General features: G+C 42.9%; 1 protein-coding gene across 3 annotated transcripts in view; it reads left to right on the forward strand.

Moving 5' to 3' along the window:
- Nucleotides 1-26934, forward strand: part of KATNAL1 (katanin catalytic subunit A1 like 1) — a 115014-nt gene that overhangs the window by 86776 nt on the left and 1304 nt on the right. For 2 of the 3 annotated variants that reach the window (XM_048215561.2, XM_048215562.2), the window contains exon 12: nucleotides 3445-4489. The gene's annotated coding sequence lies outside the window, so the exon portion shown is untranslated. Of the gene's footprint in view, nucleotides 1-3444; nucleotides 4490-20237; nucleotides 20391-20577; nucleotides 20734-24827; nucleotides 25387-26934 lie in introns of those variants that run through there. The other variant, XR_008958337.1, reaches the window with a different exon arrangement.

Below are 26934 nucleotides of genomic sequence, written 5' to 3' on the forward strand. Positions count from 1 at the left end.
GTCGCTTCAAGGCACCTTATTGTGATTCCTGGTTATAGTGTTGTTGATAAACTGCTTGGCCTGCGTGCTCTACCGGGATGGTGGCCGCCCTGGCCACGGCTGGCCGTGGAGACACAGCCACAGTGCTCCTCTCAGTGGTTTGATTCGTATGTGCCATGGATGATGACACAGTTCTGCAGTCACAGTCTCTTCCCGGTGCTACATAATTCCCCCTTGTTTTTCCAGGTTCACGTGCAGTCTCTTAGTCCGTCTTGGAGTCGTCTGTAGGATAGATTTTTTCCCTGTAAGAACCAAGCCTACTTTGTAAATCAAAAGGCACTTCTTAATTTGCAGTTGTATATTAAATTCACACATTTCAGATTGAAATTCGCACACAATCTATTTTGCATTACTCACACTTAATAGTAATTTCTTTTGGCTATTGCCCTCAGGCTATATAGGAATGAAAAAAATAGATTTGAGCTCTTTATTTCGACTATGTTCACAGATTGTAAATCTAATTAGTTCTGATTTTTTTCCTCTCTTAAAGTAACATACACATTACTTTCTGAACCAAGTCTGGTTAAGTAGGGACAGGTTTGCCTTATAACCATGTTCATTTTACCTAAATTATGCTGTCAATTCATTTGGAAAATTCACCTGTTTTTCTGCCCTAATTTGTTGCATCAGGTTGATGTGTGCCACTAATAGATATGGTATTCACCTGTGAAATGGTGGGGAAAATTATGTCCAGATTAGATAATGCTTTAAGACTGACCTATTTCAGGGTTGGAAGGGACCTTACAGATCACTGAGTGCAGTGTTTCTCGTACTGAGCTGGAGAATCCATTTGTTCTTTGAGAAATGTTTAAATACTGTGTTTTCACTAGATGAACAACCACAAAAAATATACACACAGACCTCTCTGAATGGAGAACTACCATGAGATTTCAAAGGTTGTATGACTTGGCTCCAGGATCAAGGTTTCCTGTAGACCTAAAGGAATTTAGCAATCAGGCGGTATCCTGGGGCCTCTGGATGGCGAGACCAGGGTCTCTCTTCATCACATTGGACTCCTATTAAATATGTAGTGAATTGAGGGCATAGCTCAGATGACAGTGTCATGCCATCCCCAAATTCCTGTGGGAGGCAGCTGGTGTTACATATTTGAATTGTTTTATATTTCTGGCATCCCTGGTGCTATCTGAATTATAAGGCGGCTGTGGCCAGGAGCTTCCATTCTAAGAGTCCATGATAGCCAAGCAATTCTTGTCATTCTTTGAGTCTTTATCAGATGTGCCCAGTGGTGGGTGGTGGATCAGTCAGCTTTCTCTAGGTAAGACAGATAATGAAGCAACCCAACACGTTGGTGGCTTGTATGTCTTATTCACATAGCTATATCATCGACAGCTCTTCTTTGGCTATGATTCCGCTCCCTGCATTGTCTTCATTTTGTGATCTGTGATGCCTTCAGTAGCCCCCCTATCCTCATGACATAAGGGAAAGAGGAAAAGGGCTCAGAAGCATTCAAAAGTTCTTAACTTCAGATGGTTCATGCATTACATCTGCTGTGTTTCATTGGTCAAAGCAAGTCACGTGCTCAAAGCCATTGTCAGTGAAACTGGCAAATATTATTCTCTCCACAAGGTGTCACATGGCAGTAGGTGGAGATGTATAATCCTCTTCCAGGGAAGAAGTTGAATAATTGGGAACAATAATACACTCCACCATCAGTGACGTCCAGCCACCCATGCAATGGTCCACCTCGCAGTTACTCATCATGCTGGGTGACCGGACTGTTCAATTTGGCTTCCTGTTTTTAATTCTCATTTTTTCTTATTTGAAGGTTTTAGAATTGGGACGCCAGCTTTAGGGCCGAGTGGACACTGAGAGACCTTGTCTTGTGCTCTTCTTTTTCTTGTCAAGGAACTGAGGCCTGTTGAGGTGATTGGCCCAAGATCACATGGCCAGACTTCACTACAGTACTCTCCTCACAACACCCACTTGTGAAAAATGTTAGATAGGAATCGCTGCTTTGCTAATTGTAAAAGAAAACCCCTTTATTGTTCCTGAAATCATTCCCCGTCTGAGAGACCAAGAAATACAACAGAACCTGAGTGGTCGATCTTGGAATGGAAACTGACTCAGTTTTCTATCCATTTTCTTTCCAGCCACATTTGTGTTAGAGGCAACCTATTTAAATTTATTATGTAGCCTCAACAGAGCACCAGGAGTTGTTCAGTACTATAGTAAGGCACAGTTCCTGCCAAGGCAGATCGTGTCTCTATTTTATAAATAGTCTGCACCCTGTGCTTATTTGATTTAAACTAAACCTGTACGTAGTACGCGGTATGTTTCCTTCCAGGCTTTGTGTGGGGGAACAGTAGGTGGAGGACTGCTGATGCTGGAGACATGAAACGGGGGGCGAGCTGTGCAGTGGGTATTCCTTGGGCTTCTGATGCCCTCGTGGTGCTCAACTGATAAAAATAACCCAGCACTGCTGGTGGGAAATGTGGATGACTTTTCTTCAGCCACTGACTTTCCCAGCACCCCACCTCTGCTCTTCAGAGATTTCACATGCTGAGGTCGATGACCAATGAAAATGTGATAAAATAGATGGAAGTGACTGGAGGAGCTCCCGGGCAGAGGACCGTAGTTGAGGGACAACAGAAAGAGGCAAAATAGATGCTGCCACTCTTTGGGGATGGGATGGTTATGGGGGAGACGGAAGTGCTTATTTCACAAGAGGCTGACAAGATTCGAAAGGAGAGCACATGGGATGATGGCTTGTGTGGTCCAGGGAGCCTTTCAGGTACAGTGCACTCCTTTCCCTGAGGGGAAGCTTGCAGGCCAGCACCTATTGGTGAATGACGGTACAAATCTTGGCCAGCCGTTCTAAAATCTCTTAGAACTGTGACCAGAAAAATTCAAATGTGTTTGTGTTTGTGTTTGTTAGACAACACAGGTCACGAAGCGCCCGGTGTATCTTGTAGAGCTTCAGCACGGCGGAAGTTAAGCGGCATATAGGGTAGAAAGAGCACCCCCTCCCCGAACACACAGTTTCCCCTGTAGGCTATGACAGGGAAAGGGAAGAGGAGGAACGGACCTACCGAAAGGGAGTTAATTGGAAACTGCTCTGGCATGTGGAGACTGGAGGCAAGATTAATCCGATTTGATTTTGAAAAGGCCCATTTCTGTTTTTTTCTCTTCTTTTCACCTCCTACAACATTTTGTCCCTTTGACTCAAGTGCCTAATTCTCTTGTGTTTTCCAGAACCTCATCTTTTGACATCCCACTCAGCCTGTTCCACCTTGCATCAAAACAATCTCTCCATCCACTGTGTCAGTGAGAATGCCCTTTCCCTAGGTGCTAGGTGGTAGGAAAGCAATCTGACTAAATTTTATGACACGTATTGACATTGTGGCACTTTTTTTTTTTTAAAGATTTTATTTATTTATTTGACAGAGAGACAGCCAGCAAGAGAGGGAACACAGCAGGGGAGTGGGAGAGGAAGAAGCAGGCTCCCAGTGGAGGAGCCTGATGTGGGGCTCGATCCCATAACGCCGGGATCGCGCCCTGAGCCAAAGGCAGACGCTTAACGACTACGCTACCCAGGCGCCCTGACATTGTGGCACTTCGTGTAATTTACTTCCTCAGCTTGCTTTCCCCAATCTTTCCTTTCTTCGGCTGCAATTCTGAATCATGCCTAGGTATAAACCTTGAATATATCAAGGTTCTGGATAATCAGGGTGATTATCAGAACCATTTGGGGAGCTTTTAAAAATACACATGCCTGTACGCCCTCCCTGATTTTGCGGGCTTTGGAGTGATCTAGGTGTCTGAATTTTTAAAAAGTTTCCTGGATGATTTTAATTGAATCATCGATTTCTTTGCTTCCCTGGTAAAGAACTCTTACATAGGGAAGTCTGGTTTCTCTTGTTGCTTGCCATTCTTGAGGGAGGCACTGTCTTTCACCTTAGTATCTTAGTAATCCTCCTAGAATCAGCTTTGGTTGATTTTAGTTGATTTTGATTTTTAAAATTCTTTGGTTACTTTTAGAAGAACCAAACAGATATTCTTAGACTCTCTTCTCCCTGCCCAAATTCCTAGCTCGTAAATTCATCCACCTCCAGGGATTGGAAACACTACAGTGCTTGGAATTGCTTGATTTAAAGAAGGGCAAAACCTACTCTTAGACCTGATCTTATTAGATGGTCCAAATTCCCTTCCCCTTATCGCTTCTTCCTTTTTTAGGACCTCTCTTTACCTACCTCTAACCCCAGGAGTTTTTTACTGTGTAAGAAGGTTATTTCAATTGTTGTAAATGTCTTATCACTCCTATTTAATTACCACTCGCACAATCATGGCAATCATGGGTATGCATTTCATTAAAATGTATTAGATTTGCTTTGTTTTAGGTTTTATTTAATGCTAACACTGAACTGTGTTTATGTGTTGCTCTGATACCATGCCTGTCTACTCAAAAATTAATAAAACAAAATGGGACAGTTGTCTGGTAACATTTCATTTGTATGTGACTGACAGTTTGGCACCATTGCAATGAAACCCAAGTGTAAACAACAGGCCTGAGTTTCCTAGGCTGGCTAGAGCCAGATAGTTGGGCATTCTCATCTTTCATTTGGAATTTTAAAGCAATTGCAATCTCCCCAACTTTCTACCAAGGTAGAGGGGTGTATGTGTGTGTATGTATATGCCTTTGAGGGTGGAAGAGGGATCTTTGCCAAGACTTTTGGCAACATCTCCAACCATGTCCTTATGGACAAGGTAGAGTGATGTAACCTGAATGATAGTTGCATGGGTTCTTGGCTAATAGAATGACTGTATCAAAGGGTATTAATTAGTCGGTCTGTGCTGCACTGGAAAGAAGGCTTACTACCATGCCAAAGGACCTTGTACATGACCCTGTTCCCCAAGTGTTTTGGTAGAAGGTGAGGATGAAGATATCAAATTTCTAGATAGCCCAAAGCTGGGAAGGAGAGATTATATTGAAGATTATTGAACACCATTTAAAAAGAGCTCAGTAGGTGGAAGGAAGAGCTGGAATGAGCAAAATGAAATGTAAAGAGTTGAAATGAGGTAGAAACAGATGTAAAATCCTATACTTAATCAATTGAGTGTTGCACAACGGGGAGGCCTGGTATAAGGGTCACTACATGACAGAGGCCTTTGCCAGTATGTGTTACTTGAGGGGGCTCCAACTTCCCAGAAGTTTGTCGTGAGACCCCCAGAGGACCTCCAGGCAGGTCAGTGGATCGGGGTCTCTTGAGGGCCTTGGTTGTCTAAGCTAGTGAGAAAAACCTTGGAATTGCCCATACCCACCCGATAATCCACCATTCACAGCATGTTGCACCTCTCTTCGTACTTATCATAGTACATTACAGTTAAGTTCTTGTGCATCTGTCTTGGCTTCTTAAACTTCAGGGTAAAGACCATGGTTTACCCCATTCCAAGTTCCCAGGGCCAAATGCCTAACACAGACACAGACTAGGGAGCCCAGGAAGTCCCCACAGGCAGGGATTTTTGTCCATTTGTTCACTGCTGCATCCACGGGACTCAGAACAGTGCTTGGCATAAGGTAAGACTCAATACGTATTTAATCAAAGAATGAAGGACACATACAGATGTAAGTCTTAGCCATTCATTCTCAATGTGGTTGTGGCATGTCCTGTTAGTAAGGCACTACTTGGCTATTCTAAAACCCTCAGGAGCTTCACATCTTTTTTCTTTTGCTTCTCAGTTCTTAGTCTAGTCTCATCTCTGAGTACATTGGGCATTTGCTCAGAGAAGCCCAGATAGGGCAAAAAAGTTTGATGATTCTTTGAAAAAGGTATACTCCAGATGTAATGAATTCATCACTGGCAGGAAGTTAAGTGCACATGGTGAAGTCAGATGGATCTGGGTTCACGTTCTATCTTGGACAGCTTATTTATGAGATTTATGACTTTGGTATAAAATCTCCTATTTTTTGAAGCCTTGGTTTTCTCTCCTAAAAGGGTAGATACTATACATATAACACAAAGTACCATCTCAATAAATGTCACTATTATTGTTACTATTTCGCCAAGGCCGTGGCTCAAGCAGGAGCCATGAATAGAAAGGGAGAAAACTCTAGGAAGAATCAAGGAAAAAGAAATCAAAAATCGCTAAACGCTTGCCTTCAAGGTTTACTTTTTTTGTATATCAAAGCACCTGCTCCTATTAGACACGTAAGCTCCTTGGGGTGGGGGTGGGAATAGAGGCCCTGCATTGCAGAGGGAGCTAACGTCTCCATGGTAACAACACATCAGAATCTGATGCGTGCACACCTGGTATTCTCAGGTTGCTCCACCATATGGCACCTCATATATTTCATCAAGGAAAAAAAACCACTACCTTGACCTCCCCCTACCGCGTAGGCAAACACAAGCACACATACCCACACACCCTCTCTGTCTAATGCACGGCCGCTGAACCGGTATAAGCCACTGTCACAGAGATTGGAAACACAGTTCCAAAAGCCATTCATTCAGACAAAGGGCCAGAAAAGTCATTCTTGCTTCAAAGAGGTGCCCAGAAGAGAGGTACCTGACAAATACATTTGCAATTCGCCTTTTCTGTGACACTGACGCAGAATCAGGTGGTCTCTCCTGCCCCCGGCTTGCTAAGAAAGCAGCCCCATTCATAACCCTGCCAAAAGCAGAATCGCATCCTTGACCATGACTCATCTCATGACACCATTTGTACAAGTGGCCTCTCAAACTCTCCCTACATATAAATGCCCATTAAATGTTCTGCTTTGAACTAGTTTAAAAGGAAAAAGAAAGATTTCCTGGTAGGATTAAAAAAAAAAATGCAGACAGCCTGTAGTTGCCATGTGACACAACCAAAGAATTATGGCTGCTTAGAGATTTCCTGCTCTGCTTCAGAAACAGATGTTTTAAAACTTCATGTTAAAAGAGATGTCAGAAATTGGGGACAAAAGTCACTGTTCCTTGCAGCATATCAAAGTCTTCCTTTTCAATGGACATCTTATTGATTTGGTTTCTTCACACCACATTCCCCGGAAAGCCCATTTAAATTAACCACGCATGCTGCTCCAGCGTGCCTGGAACCACAGTGCCTTGTGTACGTTATGCTTCATAAAGGGCCTTTGAAGACAATGTCTTAAAAAGCCACAGTTAAGAAATGTTAGAATTTAGGGTCTAGAAATGTTGGCTTACTTACGGTGCTTATGGTGGTTTTTTTAAAGTACTTTGGGTAGCCTACTGGGTAATAAATAATAGTAACCAAATGTGTCCTTCCAACTTGGGAAAGTGAGCTGTGCTCCATAAAGTCTGTAGTTCATGTTTTGAAACTGGTTCAATGTGCAGGGTTCTTGGATCATTACTTAGTTTTAATTTGTGGGAAAGGCTTTATGTTTAAAGCAATAAAAGCTTGTCCTTCCATGTCACAGCAACCTTTTGGCAATCTCACGGCTTCTTTTACTTCCCCACCCCACTTGGTCAAGAAGGAGCTTTGTGATTGCCTGTAACCCAAAAGAGAACTGTAGGTCTCTTGCAGCCTCTCTGACCTCTCCTAAACATGCCAGATATAGTCCGACTTCTCGTTACAGCCAAGATGAAGTAGCCTCATTCCTTTCAGCTCCTCTCTCACGCAGCTAAAGGACCACAGACGTAACCCAACACAAGCGTAAGAAGATTCTGAAAGGCAGAAAGAAGGCAGACTTCCCAGGGCCCTCGGGACTTGAGGAACAGCACAGTGGTGGGTCCCCTGGGTTTCTTTATTGCCTTCTATATATTCCGGACAGGGCTCCACAGAAGCTTTCAACCTGGAATTTCCAACAGGCACAGACCAAGAGAATCTCAAGAAAAGCCTGCTTCCCATAGCCAAAAGACCAAGAAAGGGTCACCTAGCAACAGAAATCCTTTTTGGCAATACTCGCCCTGCTCCAGCCAAACATCAGTAGGAAAACCCTGCCCCTAGAGTTTCAGCAGGGCTCAACAGGGAGCTGATCTTCTACAACCCCCACCCCACAGAAGCAGGCAGTAGCGCTCCAATCCCCTGCTCGGTAGGGCTAAGCAGAGATCTTCATAATCTTCCACCTCCGACTTGGTGGAAGCAGGTGGTGCCCTAATTCCCCACAGGAAGGGGTCTGTGGGCCAAGTGGGTAGCTGATCACTGTTTAGTCTCTGCTCAGGGAAAGCAGGCCCTGCTCCCGTTTCCCTGGGTAATATCAGTAGAGTTCAGTAGGTAGTTGAGCCTGACACTGGTATTAGAGAGGCAGAGTGACGTAGGAGGCTAGGTGGCATGCTGATTCCCCTCTTCCTTTTCCCCAGTGTCAGCAGGGCCTGGCAAGTTGCTGAGCTTCTGCCCCAGTCCTGCAGCAACAAAGGAATGTGAGGGAGCCCTCAGTTTCCCCACTGCCAGGGGTCTATGGGGTCCTTGGAGACAATGGGCCAGTGGGAGTTAGTCCCCCACTTTGCTGGGAAGGCATCAGTGGGGTTAAGCCATAAATCTATAGATCCAAGAATCTGAGTGAAATCTAAATGGGATAAACCCAAATGGTGTGAAACCCATAAGACACATCATTATTAAACTTGTACAAACTAGAGACCAAAAAAAAAAAAAAAAAATCTTGAAAGCGGCCAGAAAGAAATAATGCATCACGAATAGGGGAACACTAACTCAAATAACAGCAGATTTCTTACCTGAAACCATGAAGGCCAGAAGAAAATGACACAACATTTTTCAAGAACTGAAAGAAAAAAACTATCAGCCATCAGTTCTATAACCAGCAAAAATACCTTCCAAGAATGAAGGGAAAATAGACATTCTCAGATAACAAAAAAGTAAGAGATTTTGTTGCTAGGAAACCTACCCTTTCAGAATGACTGATGAAAGTTCCCCATACATAAGGAAATGATAACAGAAGAAGGCTTGGATCAGAAAAGGGAAAAAAACCATTAGAATGGGTAAAAAAAAAAAATAGGGGTAAATAGACTATCCTACTTCTCTTGAGTTTCTTAAACATATCAGAAGTTTCAAGCAGAAATTCTAACACCATCTGATGTAGTGTTCAATATATGTGGAGAAAATTCTAAATTTTAGGGGCACCTGGGTGGCTCAGTCAGTTAAATGTCTGATCTCAGCTCAGGTCTTGGTCTTGGGGTCATGAGTTCAAGCCCCATGTGGGGCTCCTGCTGGTTGTGGAGCCTACTGAAAAAAAGAAAAAAGTATATTTTAAAAATGGGGACTGTAGAGGGACCAAAATAGAAATAAAGTTTCTATCCATCACTCACAAGTAGTTGGTGCTGATACTGTAGACTGTGAGAAGTTACGAATGGCTATTGTAATATCTACAGCGACCACTAAGAAAACTATGCAGGACAAGATACACAAAAATGTTATAAATATATCAAGGTGGAATCCGAAAACATGCTCAAGTAATGCAGAGGAAGGTAAGAAAAGAGAAATGGTGGAATTAGAAAGAGAGGAAACAAACAGAATGACGTGGCTGATTTAAGCCCTAATGCATGAACAGTTACCTAAAACGTAAGTGGTTTAAATAGAACAATTAAAAGACAAAAATTGACGGAGTAGATTAAAAAAATGGCCCAACATATGTTGTTTACAAGAAACATACTTCAAATATAACTGGCAGGTAGGTTGAAAGTAAAAGAATAGAAACAGAGATTCCATGCAAACATTAATAATAGTAGTAGTAGTAACAATAAAAAACGGGAATGGCTATATTAACCTCTGGTTAAAGTAGACTTCAAAGTAAAGAAAATGACTAGAGACAAAAAGGTAATTACATAATGATGGAAGGCTCCAGTCACCGGGAAGGCATAAAGCAGTAAGATAAAAGATAAACCACTGCTCTGGTTTTGATGGCACCTCTCTCTCTTCCTCACTGCACCATAAGGGCCTTTGAAGACAAGAATCACACCTATTGGTGTGATTGCCTTCCCACCCCTCCCTCCCCCTGTGCCGGGAGGTGCTTAAGAAATGTTTTGAACCAAACGTAGTAGAAGTCTACTGTAGTTGCGGTCTGGCTCACAAGAACACCCCCTTCTCTAGGAAGGGCCTCAGAGGAACTGAGGAGCCTATGGCTATTCGTGGCACTGTGGTAGATGGTACTGACTGCAGTGCCCCCCTGAAACAGAGCCAAGTGTTGGCTGGCTCACTCTTGCCTTGAGGTGGTGTGAGAACTTGCTTTCCCAAAGTGCTCCCCTTTGGGGTTTTTGATAGAGTCTCCCCTTGAGTAGTTGGGTCCTAAATGTGGGGCATCTGCCCTTCAGCTACTCCACCGTTGTCTTTGTAGACCCTTCCAAGACACCTAGGGGTTCTTATGCAAATAACTTCCCAGCTCTCCTGAGAAACATATGTAGATTAGACCCCACAGTGACCCTACACAAGAAACCATATCCATAAATAATCCCAACTTTAAGACACACTGGGGTCAACCAGCATACCATTTGATTAAGTAATGCACTGAAATGTGGTGACAGGTCCCATCTCATGATTGGAATGTAAATCTGAGGGAGACTGGCCAGGAATAAATAGACACCTTTCTTGGTTGTATCATTATGATATTCGGTGGTTGGAAAGGAAATTATTTGCTTGGCAGATCTCCATAGCAACATTATGAGATCACTGGTATGTTGCTAATGACTCGGGTGCTCTTGTTTTGTAGCTTAGTATCTGCTTAGTGCCCCGAATTTGTAGGATGTGACATGGTGGCAGGTTTGCCCTAAGTCGTCAGCACCCTCAGCAAGTAAGGCCAGAGCAAGTGAGACTGTGGCTGCCGAAGGGAGATTTTTCCCTTGGGGCCTTTGAGGGAGAAGCCCAGAACCATGGCCTCCCAGCCCAGCGGAAGTTGGAGGTCCAGCCCAGACATTTCCTGACTGTGTGCTCCTGAGGAGTCAATCCTGGTTCTTCTTTCTCTGGGACCATTTTCACTGCTGGTGGCCAGACTTCAAATGCCAGTGGTCATTTTATCATGGCATTCTCAAACCCAGGCCGCCTCCTCACGGCCTGACCCCGTGGCCTTCAGGTGGCTGCCTCAACCACACGCCAGGTGGCTCCAACTGGGTCACCCCACAGCCTGTCCCCATGGGACCTTATCTCCTTGCTCTTCAGCCATGCTGGTCTCTTGGCCTCGAATTGGCCTTCTACACTTGTTTATATCCTCAAAGTTAGGGCTCATCTCAGCTTTTGCTTGTCTTTTGGAGATCTCTAGTTATGACCCTTGCCATTCCCTCAGATCATCCATGCTGGGTTCCTGGCAGCCCTCAGGCATCACCCACCTAGGCAATAGCTTCTTTGGCCAGAGCCCACACTGGGTGCTCCAGCTTCTCATTCCTTTCCCTCATTCATCGCGTCCATGCTACGTAGCCCTGCTGTGATAGGGCGACCCTCCTATGTGTCCTGCTCACCTCACTCTATGGCCTTTATGCTGAGGGTGGGATATCACTGTGGTTGAAAGTGTGCATTCTGGGGCCTAGCTGCTGCCTGGCTGCAAATGCCGACTTTGTCTCTCCTGGCTGTGAGACCTGGGGCAGGTCCGTGACCTTTCTCAGCCTCAGGTTCCTTAGCTGGAATGGACATCGTCGGAGTAGCTACCTTACAGGGTAGTTGGGAAGACTTAAGTCATCAAACGCATTTAGAACAGGGCCTAGCACATCGTAAGGGCTATGTACTTGCTCTTCTGCTAAGTGAATCTTCAAAAGCTAAGCCAGCTTGGGAAACCTTGTTTCTGTAACTTTGAGTTTGGCTATTGCGTTGTGCTTAGCGTGCCTTGGCCACCCAGCCTGAATGGGAAGGCTCAAATCAAAACCAGGTTTAAGGGAGGGGGAGGGAATTCGGGACACTTTTCTGTGATTTTTAAAAAAGAGTTCTCTTCTCTAAAAAATGTGAACTTAATATTAACTCCCGAAGCGGATGCCTCTTGAAGTCAACAGCCAAGGAAGAAATGCCTACAAAAAGTTGGTACCCTTTTCTCTAGTTCTTATTCCCGTTAGTCAGCTGACTCAGGATCTTAGCTCAAAAGCTCTTCTGAACGGAGTTTCTGTGTTGCAGACTGGCCGTCACAGCGCTGGGCTCCGGATCTCTCGGATCAGGGCCGAGCTATCCCTCTCTCTTAACCACAGGTGGCCTCTCCACCCTGCCAAGGACGTTTGCGTTCCCTGCAAGGAGGACCTTAATTTATTCTGCAATATTCCTGTGCTCCAAGTGAGTGTTTTTTCTGTACAGAAAAGGGAAGAAAGAAATACTCCCAGGCTGCATATCGCCATGGAGAGCAGACTCCCAAGTGAGGCCTGAAAGCCACATTTGGTGGCCGCCCTGCTTGGAGAGCACTGCCTGCCAGGCCCTACACCAGGTCGGCACCTAGCACAGCGCCCCTTCACAATTCTGCTGTGTCCCATGCACATGCCTGTCTGTGCTGCCCCTGGGGTTGCTGTCTCTGGCTTCGGCCTACGACTGTTGCCAGTGATGATGAGAGGGCCCGGCTCTTTGTCCCTACTTGTCCTGGCCTCCCAGCTGGGATCTGGGCAGACTCAGTCCCAGAAATAGCAGGATCAAGGGCTAGGGACTGTGAGAGACAGAGGGAGGGGCGAGTGCTTTCAGGACCTGGCAGTGGTGGGGGCTGGGAGGGATCAAAGGAGCGTCCTGGAGAAGAGGACAGCTGAGCTCACTTGAAAGGGGGTTCACCAGTAGGCTGCAGGGTGAGTGGGAGTGGCATGAAGAATTCTAGGGGGAAGAAGCGCCCCGGGAGAAGGTGAGGAAGTGTAGGGGATGCATGCTGGAGGAGGTGCAAGCCAGGGCGGAGCTCGAAAAGGGTGTCTGGACTCCTGGGCTGCCTCTGCACGAAGCCCCAGACCCCAAGTAAGCTCAGTTTTATACCGGAAATCTTTCATTCTGGAAGGTCCAACAGCCCAACTTTTTTTTTTTTTTTTTTTTTTTTTTTTTTGCCTACAGAGGAATATGACATCTCCCTCCACAGAACAAGGTCATCCTTTAGGTTTAGGAGGAAATTTGAAAAGCATACCTTTAGCGTCTGACTCATTCACGGCTTGACACTGGCCAGCATTGCGAGGCAGGCAGCCTCTGTGCCAAGAAGGAGACTGAGGGACCCTTCAGGGGAAAGCCTCGGTCTGGAGAACAGGCAGGTGTTTGGAGGGAGGCATAACAAGGCTCTATAATTAAATCATGCTGACCCACCTCCAGGATAAGCCAGACTAAACTAATTTTACCCTCCCTCCAGGCAGGAATTCCAAAGAACCACCCTGGACAGATCTTTCAGTAATACACAATTATCCACGATAATTAATTAGCTAGTTAGACACATTTAATTAATTAATTAAGCATTTATTAAATGGTATTTATGTGACAGGCATTGCACATTCCCATAGGGGATGCAAAGAAAAGCAAAACATGGTCTCTGCCCTCCAGGAGCTCACGGCTGGAGAGAAAGATCAATAAACAAATACTACCAGTACGATGTGATACGAGCCTGTAATCACAACCAACAGCCATGGAGGAAGGAAGGCACCAGCCGTACTGCCAAGGGGCTGGAGACCGGAAGGGGAAAAGAGACGATGCTAAGAAAGATTACTATTTAGTTGAATCCTGAAGGATGAGTAGGAGTTTAATTGGTGGGCAGAGTGGGAAAGAACCTTCTAGGCAGTTCTAACAGCTTTTTGAAAGGCAAGAAGTTATAAAAAGCCTTGGTCTTCATGGGGAATGTCCCAGGAAGGCTCATTAATTCACAGCACATCACGCCATTCCCCACCTCCTGGGCGCATGGCAGTCAAGCCAATCACCCACAGCAGGCTCTCCCCAGTTCCCGTCTCCAGAGGGTTCCAGGCAGTAATAACAGATCCACAGGACGGCGCTTGAGAAGTGGCCTATTTGCCACCCTAGGATGAAAATTTTTGTGTTGTCAGATTATGAGGCATTTAGAGAAGAACGTCAGGAGACAAAGTTGGGAAGGTAGTTTGGGACCAGCATGTCAAGAGCCTTGCACGTCATTCTGAATTCCTTCAGTTGATGATAGAAAGCCACTAAAAGTTTTTAGGCTGGAGACAAACACAAACCCGTGTAGACACGGTTCTCCACCTCAGTGCTGCGAGGCATGGCGTGTAGCTATCGATTGTGAGAAGGGTGGCAAAGAACCAGTTCTTTAAAGTGAGTGTTGAGGGTGGCAAAGGCCATCCTTAGAACAGTCAGGAAGGGTAGATTTAACACCATCTCAGAATCTCTGTCACTCACCCTGGGAAGGTAGCTCAGGGGACCCGAATTCCTACTGCTGTCCTGAGAATTTCCTTGGGCCTTGGAATCAATCGCTCCCTGCCCCCTTTGACGGTGTCAGGCGCCAAAGGCCGCTCCAGGCTTCCTGTTCAGTAACTTCTCGTTCCTGGGTCATGTGACTTTCATCCTCCCTTGGCCTGGGAGCTCATACTAGCTTCCCTCTCTGGTAATGTGTGTTAGGGAGAAGCCAAAATTCAGGCCCTCACGTGTGCTGCTCCCAGTGAGTTTAAGCAGAGAGGAGGGAATGAGAGCCACGTAGAGAGGAGCCACAGATCCAGTGTGGCTTCTGATTTTCCCTGTTTGCTGCCACCCCACCACCGATGCCCCTCCTCAGGGCTGTATCTGTAGGCCCTCAGGCAGATGCAGCCCTGGGAGAAGGCTGGGCCCCCAGGTTGCAAGGCTCTAGTGCTGGGGTCAGGGGCCCCCCCACCCCCGCCTTGCTTTCATGTGCTCCTCAGCTCGGCAGGGTTGGGGAGCAGACTTTCTTGAGACCGGGGCTGTCGCTGTCTATTTCTGTGACAGTGGGTGAGCTCTGACCATGCCAAGGCAGTGTGGGAGAGCAGCAACAGCTGAGCCTCAAACTTCCAGAACCTCCCCTGCTCCGGTCCCACACCGCCCACAGCAGCATGCTGCCGGCCCCACACCCAGCTCTGCCCACAGTTAGCAACAGCCCTCCGTCTCTCCAGGGTTTTCTCACCATTTCTTGTTAGTGCTTCAGGTCTGTGCACGCTTCCCTCCCACATCTGCAGGTTCTCCAGAATTGAGGTGGGGGGAGTGTTCATGCTCTTGTCAATGGCCGCCAGCTCTCTTCTCCGTACACGGTAGGCCGGGGCCTCACGGTTTAATATAGGCCAGGAAAAGCAGGTGCTCTAAGGCCTAACTATTCTAAAATCAACTATTGCTACACTTAGTTTCACTTATTTAAGAAAGCTTAAGAATAATTTAAGGCTTTTGGCAACATTACAACTTTGGCAACTTGTTATCCATCAACCACCTATTTTTTTAAAAGTTTTAAAATAGAAATGTTATTTATTTTTTGGTATAGATAATAAATTTTCTTTTGTTCAAAACTCAAAAGGTACAGAAAAGTGTGTGCTACAATAAAAAATTCCCCTCCTTCCCCAACCACCCAGTTAACCTGCAGGCAACCAGCATAACCCACTTCTTGTGGAGTGAACTTGCGACCCCACCACACCTTTCATATCATAAAAACTCTCAAACCCACAGAAAAGCTGGGAAGAGTACAGCGAACCCATTCGCCTAGATTCACCACTTGTTTTGCAACATTTGCTTTTTCTGTGTGTGTGTGTATGTGTGCATCTCTCTCCACACACACACACACACACACACACACACACACACTTTTCTCGAACTACGTGAACATCGCCAACATCAGGACTCCTGGCTCGTAAATACGTTAGCAGGTACCTCCTACGATCAAGCACCTTCTCCACAACCATAATATCACCATCACATGCAAGAAATTTAACATTAATACAATAAAATGACATCCAGCTCCTTCCAGTTGGCCCAAGAATGTTCTTTGTGACGAAGTTTCGCTCTAGAAGCCAGTCAGAGAGCACGGATTTCCTGGGGTTGTCGCCACTCTTTTGCCTAGAGAGCCCAGATCAATTGTCTTTTGGCGGGGCCCTCAGTATGGACTTGTCTGATTATTTCCTCGTAATTAAATTTAGGCTAAAGGATTTTGACGAGGCACATAATGCCGTCCACTGCCTATCTTTGATTCTTTTTTTTTTTGTTATTTATTTATTTTTATTTTTATTTTTTTATAATAATATTGTTTTATTATATTTTGTTAGTCACCATACAGTACATCCCTGGTTTTTGATGTAAAGTTCGATGATTCATTAGTTGCGTATAACACCCAGTGCACCATACAATACGTGCCCTCCTTACTACCCATCACCGGCCTATCCCATTCCCCCACCCCCCTCCCCTCTGAGGCCCTCAGTTTGTTTCCCAGAGTCCATAGTCTCTCATGCTTCATTCCCCCTTCTGTTTACCCCCCCTTTCTTTATCCCTTTCTTCCCCTACCGATTTTCCTAGTTCTTATGTTCCATAGATAAGAGAAACCATATGATAATTGTCTTTCTCTGCTTGACTTATTTCACTTAGCATTATCTCCTCCAGTGCCGCCCGTGTTGCAGCAAATGTTGTGAAATCATTCTTTTTGATCGCTGAGTAATATTCCGTTGTATACATGGACCACATCTTCTTAATCCAGTCATCTGTTGAAGGGCATCTCAGCTCCTTCCACGATTTAGGTATTGTGGACAATGCTGCTTTGAACATTGGGGTGCATATGGCCCTTCTCTTCACTACGTCTGTGTCTTTGGGGTAAACACCCAGTAGTGCACCTATCTTTGATTCTATAGTAGCAGTTCCCTCAGAAACTATCTGTATAAGGGTGTATGATTCTCCTCTTGAAAAATTATAAAAGAATTACCTGATGTGTGGAGAATTACCTGAAGGCACAAGATGAGAGGGCAAATTTCAACTCTAATTGGCATAACACAATGTTACAGTCCTCTCCTCTTAAACTTCTGATTTGATGACATTTTTTAAATGTTCTGTCACCTTCAGATGAGCGAAAGTTCTGCCAGGGTAAATGACTTATGATGGCATGGTTCTCTGCTGTGCCAGCAACATTCTCAGGAAGCCCCCGAGTCCAGCTATAATCGGAAAGAGGGGCTCAGTGTTCGGATCCAGGGGCCATTTTGCCACACGCTATTGGTTCTGGCAACACTCTTCAGCATCCAGACGGATTGTACTGAAGTCCAGTAAGCAGGTAAACTTCCCGGAGTGTATCTGATGACCCACTCATCGTGGTGTGTTACAGCAGGTGACATTCAAGATAATACATTTTACAGAAATCATGTTAAAACTCTTTGAGGCCTTTTATTTGTAAGGCTAACCCTTACAGCTGTGGGGTTTCAACTGTGCACTTCCATACGGAAGAAACTATTTCCTGAGGAAAGACTCAGTCCTGCCTTCCGGTTCTCTTCTAATCCACCTGGGATGAGATGATCTTTCATCCACGCAAGGGTAATTTTCATGGGAAATTTGAAGCTTTGCTTCCTTCAGTCATGGCCACCAAAACTTCTGAGCCTTCTTGTAAACAAGCTAGTCAGAATACCTACGTGTCGCACTGTATTGAATGACTAAACAAATGAATAAATAGAGTGAGTTTCAAAAAAGAGCCAAAGGGCCTGCTAACCTTCCCTTCTTCTCGTGTGGTTTTTGGAGATGAAGGTGCCTTTCCCTGCCCCACGTTGGAGTCTGAACGAGGTGTGGCTTGAAAAAGAATATTCAAAGTTGTAATATAGTTTTATTTTTGCAAAATGAAAAATGACCTCTCGTTTTTAAAATTGAGACGACAGAATGTGAAGCTCTACACATTCTTCTGGGGGATGGAGGTAAAGGAAGGACGGTGCTCATCTCTCATCCCTCCCCCACGAGTGAGGGCATATGTTTCAAAGATTATCAGAGATGGTTCTCAACACTCTAATTAAACTCTGCTCCTAAATGCTGAGCCCGGGCAACACGTGGGTAACATTGGAAACTTTTTTCCACTTTGGGCCACATTTGTACCAACTACTACAGGAATTGAAGGCCAGTGTCACTCACCAGCTAAGAAGCTGTAGTAGAAAATGTCAAAAAAGAAGGTGAAAGAAATTCACAGGAAGGAACGTTAAAAGCAATTGCCAAAGTCAGACACCAAGGAGCGCCCTGTGCCTGGAAGCCAGTGAACACAGTGGGTTATCCTTAGCACCCAATAGACACTACCAAAATATTTATTTGTACTCACCTCACATTCTTCTCCTTTGGTCAGCCTTATTGACAAATATCTTACATGTCACGTCAACTCCATCACCAGAAAGCTGATGTCATTCAGGCTATATTGCTTTTGTTCCCCAGAGAAATGCCACCAAAGAACGATAAATCCATTGTACCCTTGACTTCTGAAGATGGTCCATGTAAGAAAGAAAGTCCATGTAAGAAAGGTCCTAGTACATAAAGGCTTATCTATGATCAGTTCCTTCCGGTCCTTATACACTGATGGGCTTCCTTTTACCAAATAATGGAAGCTGCTCAGCTCATGTGTGTCTTGCTCTACCTTAGTTCGTAGCTAAGTTTTGTGCTTTAGTTGTAAGAGCTTGTGTTGACCTAGGGTTTTGGACCAAACTCTCTTCCAGTCTCCATTGCTTTGTGGTGAGTCTTTTAAAAACAACCAAATGAAAAAACTTTTAAAAGGGATTCCTATATGTTTTTTGACTATCATTTTATTTATGGAAATAAGTGGCATATCATGTTAACATTTCTCTAGAAATAATTTCACGATGTGGCTTTTATTATAAACTCTTATCAAAAGGGATCCTTTCCTTTTTAAATATTTTATTTTATTTATTCATTTTTGGAGGGGGAGGGAGCAGAGAGGGAGGGAGAGAGAATCTTAAGCAGGTTACATGCCCAGCACAGAGCCCCACACGGAGCTTGATCTCACAACCCTGAGATCATGACCGGAGCCAAAATCAAGAGTTGGACACTTAAACTGACTGAGTCCCAGGCACCCCTAAAAATTTTCTTTTTATTTATTTATTTTAAAGACAATTTTTAAAAAGCAGTTATAGATTTGTAATAAAATTGAGAGAAAGTTACAGAGATTTCACATATACTCCCTCTCCCCATACACGTATATATTCCGCCATTGTCAATATTGCTCACCAGAATGGTACAGTTTTTACCAAGGATGAACCTACGTTGATGTATCAAACTCACCCACAGCCCATATTACCTTATTGTTCACTCTTCGTGTTGGACAAATGCATAACAACATATGTCCATCATTATAATATACAGAGTATGTTCACTGTCCTAAAAATCCTTTGTGCTTTGCCTATTTGTCTCTCCCTTCATTCCCCTACCCCTGGCAACCATTGATCCTTTTACTGTCTCCATAGTTTTGCCTTTTCAGAATGCCAGATAGTTGAATTATACAGTATATAGCCTTTTCAGATTGGTTTCTTTCACTTAGTAATTTGCATTTAAGATTCCTCCATGTCTTCTCATGGCTTGGTATGCTCATTTCTCCCTCTTCTCCTTCTTCTTCTTCTTCTTCTCCTTCTCCTTCTCCTTCTTCTCCTCCTCCTCCTCCTCCTCCTCCTCCTCCTCCTTCTTCTTCTTCTTCTTCTTCTTCTTTTTGATCTATTTGAGAGAGCGAGAAAGACAAAGATAGCGAGAGAGTATGAGCGAGCACGAGCAGGGAGGAGAGGGAGAAGAGGGAGAAGCAAGTTCCCCCCTGAGTAGGGAGCCTGATGCAGGGCTCGATCCCAAAACCCAGGGATCATGACCTGAAGGCAGACACTTAACTGACCAAGCCACCCAGGTGCCCCTATAAGCTCATTTCTTCTTAGTGCTGAGTAATGTCCACTGTCCTCATGTACCACAATTTATTCATCCATTCACCTACTGAAGGACATTCTAAGTTTTGTCAGTTATAAATAAACTATGAACATCTGTATGTGGGTTTTTGTGTGGATATGAGTTTTCAGTTCCTTTGGGCAAGTACCAAGGAGTGTGTTTGCTGGATCGTATAGTAAGAATATGTTTACTTTTGTAAGAAATCACCAAACTGTCTTCTTAAGTGGCTGTACCATCTTGCATTCCCACCAGTGATGAATGAGAGTTCCTGTTGCTCCACATGCCCATCAGTATTTGGTGTTGTCAGTGTTCTGGATTTTGGCCATTCTACTAGGTATATAGTGGTATCTATCTTGTTGTTTTAGCTTGCATTTCCCTGATGACATATGATTTGGGGCATCTTTTCATATACTTACTTGTTGTCTATATATCTTCTTTAGTGAGGTGTCTATTGAAGTCTTTTGCCCATTTTTTAAAAAAGATTTTATTTATTTATTTGACAGAGAGAGACAGCCAGCGAGAGAGGGAACACAAGCAGGGGGAGTGGGAGAGGAAGAAGCAGGCTCCCAGCGGAGGAGGCTGATGCAGGACTCAATCCCAGACTCCGGGACCACGCCCTGAGCCGAAGGCAGATGCTTAACGACTGAGCCACCCAGGTGCCCCTCTTTTGCCCATTTTTAAATCAGGTCGTTTGTTGTCTTATTGTTGAGATTTAAGAGTTCTTTTTATATTTTAGATAATAGTCCTTTACCAGAAGTGTCTTTAGCAAATATTTTTTTTCCAGTTTGTGACTTGTCTTCTCATTTTCTTTTTTTAAAAGATTTTTATTTATTTATTCGACAGAGATAGAGACAGCCAGCGAGAGAGGAAACACAAGCAGGGCGAGTGGGAGAGGAAGAAGCAGGCTCCCAGTGGAGGAGCCTGATGTGGGGCTCGATCCCATAATGCCGGGATCATGCCCTGAGCTGAAGGCAGACGTTCAACCGCTGTGCCACCCAGGTGCCCCTGTCTTCTCATTTTCTTGATATTGTCTTTCACAGAGTAGAAGGTTTTAATTTTAATGAGGCTCAGATATTTCTTTCATAGATCCTTCTTTCATAGATCCTGTCATAGACCTCTGCATCTAAAAAGGTATCACCATACCCAAGGTTAAATAGGTTTTATTCTATGGTATCTTCTAAGAATTTTATAATTTTGTGTTTCACATGTAGTTCTATGATCCATTTTCAGTTAATTTTTGTGAAGAGTGTTAATGTCTGTGTCTAGATCTTTTTTTTTTTTGCACGTAGATGTTTCGTTGTTCCAGCACCATTTGTTAACAAGACTATTTTTGCTCCATTGTATTGCTTATGCTTCTTTGTCAAAGATCAGTTCTGCACTCTCTATTCTATTACAGTCATCTATTTATTTTCTTTTTCACCAATACCATACTGTTTTGATTTCTGTTGAAGTTTATAGTAAGTCTTAAAGGTAGGTAGTAGCATCGGTCCTCCAATGTGGTTCTTCTACTTCAGTATTGTGTTGGCTATTCTGGGTCTTTTGCCTCTCCATACAAACTTAGGCTCGGTTTGTTGATATCCATAAAAAAAACTCCCTAAAATTTTGATTGAGGTTGCATTGAATCTATAGTTCATATTGGGAAAAACTGACATCTTGACAATGTTAAATCTCCCTATCCATGAAATACGTCTCCATTTAGTTCTTTGATTTTGTTCATCAGAGTTTTATAGTTTTTCTCATATAGATCTTGTACATATTTTGTTAGATTTATACCTAAGTGTTTCATTTTTTTAGTTGCTAACATAAATGCTGTTGTGTTTTTAATTTCAAGTTCCACTTGTTCATTGTTGGTATATAGAAAAACAACTAACTTTTGTATATTAACCTTGTATCCTCAAAACTTACTATAATAATTTATTAGTTCCAAGAGGTTTTTTTATTGTTGATTCTTTCAGATTTTCTTTGTAGATGACCATGTCATCTGTGAACAGTTTTATGCCTCCCTTCCCAATCTGTATACTTTTTATTTTCTTTTCTTGCCTTATTGCATTAGCAAAGACTTCCAGGATGTTAGAAAGAGTGGTGAGAGGGGACATCCTTGGCTTTTACCTGATCTTAGAGGAAAGTGTCAAATTTCTCATCATTAGGTATGATGTTAGCTGTAGGCTTCCTATAAGTAGTTTTTATCAAGTTGAGGAAGTTCCCCTCTATTCCTAGTTTATTGAGAGTTTTATCATGAATGGGCATTGGATTTTGTAAAATACTTTTTCTGCATTTGATATGATCACGTGACTTTACTTTTTTAGCCTTTTGATGTGATAAATTACGTTAATTGATTTTTGAATGTTGAACCAGCCTTGCATACCTGGGATAAATCCCACTTGGTCATGGTATATAACTTTTTTTTACTTGTTTGGATTCAATTTGCTAATGTTTTGCATCTATGATCATGAGAGATATTGGTCTGTGGTTTTCTTTTCTTAAAATGTCTGTCTGGTTTTGGTATTGGGGAAATACTGGCCTGATAGAATGACTTAGGAAGTATTCCCTCTATTTCTATCCATTGAAAAAGATTGTAAAGAATCAGCATAATATCTTCCTTAATTGTTTGGTGAACCCATGTGGGGCTAGTGATTTCTATTTCAGAAGGTTATTAATCTTCGATTCAGTTTCTTTAATAGATAGAGGCCTATTCAGATTGTCTATTTCTTCTTATTTAAGTTTTGGCAGATTGTTTCTTCCAAGGAATTGGTCCATTTCATCTAGGTTATCAAATCTGTGGGCATAGAGTGGTTCACAGTATTCATTATTCTTTTACTTTCCATGGAATTTGTAGTGATGTCCCTCTTTCATTTCTGATATTAGTAATCTATGTCTTCTCTCTTTTTTTCTTAGTCTAGCTAGAGGTTTATCAATTTTAGATCTTTTCAGAGAACCAGCTTTAATTTCATTGGTTTCTTCTATTGATTTCCTGTTTTCAATTTCATTGATTTCTGCTTTGTTATATTTCTTCTCTTCTGCTTACTTTGAATTTAATTTGCTCTTTTTTTTCTACTTTCCAAAGGTGAAAATTTAGATTATTGGAGAGCTTTCTTCTTCTTCTTCTTTTTTAAAGATTTTATTTATATATTTATTTTATTTTAGAGAGAGGGGAGGGGAGGGAAGGAACAGAGCAGGGAAGGGGGAGAGAATTTCAGACAGACTCTGCACTGGGCGCAGAGCCCGATGCGGGTCTTTATCTCATAACCCTGAGATCATGAACTGAGCTGAAACCAAGAGTCTCATGCTTAACTGACTGAGCCACCCAGTTGCCCCAAGATTTTTCTTCTTTTCTAATATAGGCATTCAGTGCTATAAATTTCCCTCTAAGAACTGTGTTCACTGCATCCCCCAAATTTTCCTAAGGTGTGCTTTCATTTTTATTTTTCTCTTATTCTTCTTTTATTTGTATTTAATTTATTTTTAAGTTTCTCCTGAGATGTTTTCTCTTTGACCCATGTATTATTAGAAGTGTATTGTTTAATCTTTATTTATTTTAGGATTTTCCAGTTATCTTTCTGTTATTGATTTCTAGTGTAATTCCATTATAGCCCGAGAGTACATATTGTATAGTTTATATTCTTTTATATTTGTTAAAGTGTGCTTTATGACCCAGAACGTGGTTTCTCTTGGTGAATGTTCCATTAGAGCTTGAGAAAAATGTGTATTCTGAAGAAGTCTATAGATGTGAATTATATCCTGTTGGTTGATGGTATTTGTTGAGTTCAACTACGTCCTTACTTATTTCTGTCTCCTGGATCCGTGCATTTCTGAGAGAGAGGGTTTAAGTCTCCAACTATGATAGTGGATTCATCTATTTCTCCTTGAGATCTATTAATTTTTGCCTTGTGTAAGTTGGATGCTCTGTTAAGTACATAGACATTAAAAAGTTTTGTGTCTTGTTGGAGAACTGACCACTTTATCATTATGTAATGCCCTTCTTTATGCCTGATAACTTTCTTTACTTTGAAGTCAGCTCTGAAATTCATACAGCTACTCCAGCTTTCTTTTGACTAGTGTTAATGTGCTATATTTTTCTCTACCCATTTACTCTTAATCTATATGTGTCTATATTAAAGTGGATTTCTTGTAGACAACATATAGTTGGGTTGTGTTTTTTGACCCATTCTCACAATCTCTGTGTTTTAATTGGTATATTTAGACCACTGATATTCAAATGATCATTCCTATGGTTGGATTAATATCTACAGTGTTTGTGACTGTTTTTGATTTTTTTGCCCTGGTTCTTTGTTCCTATTTTTATCTTCCACATTTTTTTTGACCTGTGGTTTTAATCAAACATTATGTATGATTCTATTTCTTTCTTTTGTCAGAATATCAATTATACCTTTTTAAACACTTGTTTTAGTGGTTGTCCTAGAGTTTGCAAAATACATTTATAACTAATCCAAGTCCACTTTCAAATAACACTCTACCACTTTACAGGTAGTGGGAGTACCTTGTAAAAACAAAATAATCCCAATTCTTTCCTCTTATCCCTTGTGTCATTGGTGTCATTCATTTCACTTACATATAAGCAAACATAAACATATGAATATATACATATATACAGATACAAGATACATACATAAGCATACATAATCAAATACATTGTTGCTATTATTATTTTGAACAAAGTTATCTTTTAGATCAATTAAGAATAGAAAAAAAAGTTTTTATTTTACCTTCATTTGTTCTTTTTTTGAGGCTCTTCCTTCTTTATGTAGACCTGAGTTTCTGACCTACAGTATTTTCATTCTCTCTTTTAACATTTCTTTTTTTTTTTTAAAGATTTTATTTATTTATTCGACAGAGATAGAGACAGCCAGCTAGAGAGGGAACACAAGCAGGGGGAGCGGGAGAGGAAGAAGAAGGCTCATAGCAGAGGAGCCTGATGTGGGGCTCGATCCCATAACGCTGGGATCATGCCCTGAGCCGAAGGCAGACGCTTTAAGCGCTGTGCCACCCAGGCGCCCCTTAACATTTCTTTTTAACATTTTTTTAACATTCCTTCTTTTAACATTTCCTCTTCTTCTTCTTTTTCTTTTTTTTAGGTGGGAGGAGGGACAGAGCGAGAGGGAGAGAGAGAATCTTAAGCAGGATCCAGACCCAGCGTGGAGCCCAACACGGGGCTCAATCCCACAACCCTGAGATCATGACCTGAGCTGAAACCAAGAGTCTCATGCTTAACTGACTGAGCCACCCAGGTGCCCCTTAACATTTCTTATAAAGCAGGTCTACTGGCAACAAATTGCCCAAATGTTAATTTGTCTGAGAAAGTCTGCATTTCCCCTTCACTTTTGAAGGACACTTTTTCAGGGTACAGAATTACAGTGGGTTTTTTCTCTTAACACTTTAAATATTTCACTCCACTCTCTTGGTTGCCTGGTTTCTCAGGAGAAGTTGGATGCAATTCTTAACCTTGTTCCTCTATAGGTAAGATTTTTTAAAAAAGACTTTATTTGAGAGAGAGTGAGTGAGAGGAAGAAAGAATCTGAAGCAGACTCGCACTGAGCCCGACATGGGGCTCGATGCTACAACCTCGAGATCATGACCTGAGCCGAGACCAAGAGTCGGACACTTAACTGACTGAGCCACCCAGGCATCCCGGAGGTAAAGTTTTTTTTGTTTTTGTTTTTGTTGTGTTTTGTTTTGTTTTTTACCTCTGGCTTCTTTTAGGATTTAAAAAAAATTATCTTTGACTTTCTGTACTTTGAAAATGTTATAGTGAGTTCTGGTGGAGGTTTTTTTGTTGTTTTTGTTTGTTTTGTTTTTGCATTTAATCTGCTTGGTGTTCTCTGAGCTTTCTGGATCTGTTGTTCAATGCCTGACATTAATTTGGGGAAATTTATCAGTCATTATTATTTCAAATATTTCTTCTGTTTCTTTCTCTCTTCTCCTTCTGCTATTCCCATTCCCCTTGCATATATGTTCCACCTTTTGGAATTTCCCATACTCCTTGGATATTCTGTTCTATTTGTTCAGCTTTTGTTCTTTTTGCTTTTCCATTTTCAAGGATTCTATTGACATAGACTGCAGCTCAGAGATTCATTCCCCAACCAGTCCTGTCTACTAATAAGCCCATCAAAGGCATTCTTCATTTCTGTATCAGTGTTTTTGATGTCTAGCATTTCCTTTCGGTTCTTTCTTAGGATTTCCGTCTCTCTACTTACATCGCCAGTCTGCTCCTGCATGCTGTCTACTTTATCCATTAGACCCCTCAGCCTATTAATCATAGTTGTTTTAAATTCCCGGTCTGATATTTTCAACATCCCTGCCGTGTCTGGTTCTGATGCTTGCTCTGTCTCTTCAAACTGTGGTTTTTTGCCTTTTGCTGTGCCTCGTGATTTTTTTCTTGATAGCTGAACATGATGTACCGGGTATAAAATGCTGCAACGAGGCCTCTGGTGCTGTGGCGGTGAGGTGTGGGGGAGGGGGAGCGTTCTGTCATCCTGTCCTCAGGTCCCAGTGTCGTAGTGAGCCTGTGTCTCTGCACTGTGGGCTTCACAAGAGTTTCTCAGTTTTTTCTTTCCCTTGAGGTAGATCAGAGTGGCAGGAGTGGGCTGGAGTTGGGTATTCCCCTTCTCTGAACCAGTGAGGCTTGGATAATAAGCTTGGAAAGCTTGGGTTAACTGGTTTCCCCTGAGGGCTGGTCCTTTTAAGAAAACGAGCACTCTGGGGTATTTAGGAATGGTTCCTGAGCCTCCTCCCACTTCCTGGAAACCCAAGGGAATTTTTCTCCAGTATTTATTGTGGGAACCTAGGTATTTTACCAGAAGTAATATTGTCCCCCCCCCCCCCCCCCCGTGACCAGGTTCCCCTGGAGGTTTTCACTCTCAGACTCGTGTGCACGGAGCCTCCAGCAATTAGCCAGTCGTGGCGCTGGCTACTGTGGCTGTCCCTGCTCCTGGGTCTCTGCTCTGGTCAGCTGGTGGCTGCCCGGCTGTGTCTCCAATCTCAGGGACAGCGGTCTGCCCTGCGACTCCCCTCTCTATGGACCCAGGAAGAACGGCCGATTTTTCAGTCTGTTCAGCTTTTCACTTGTAGTTAGGAGGGAATGGGAACTTTCAAGTTCCTTACACTTGGAACAGGAAACCAGAAGCCCTATCCTTGCCTCCAAACATGCAATTTCAACACATTTTAAAAGATATTGAAATAGCT

The sequence above is a fragment of the Ursus arctos genome, unplaced genomic scaffold (genome assembly GCF_023065955.2).
Source record: "Ursus arctos isolate Adak ecotype North America unplaced genomic scaffold, UrsArc2.0 scaffold_10, whole genome shotgun sequence".
Classification (NCBI taxonomy): domain Eukaryota; kingdom Metazoa; phylum Chordata; class Mammalia; order Carnivora; family Ursidae; genus Ursus; species Ursus arctos.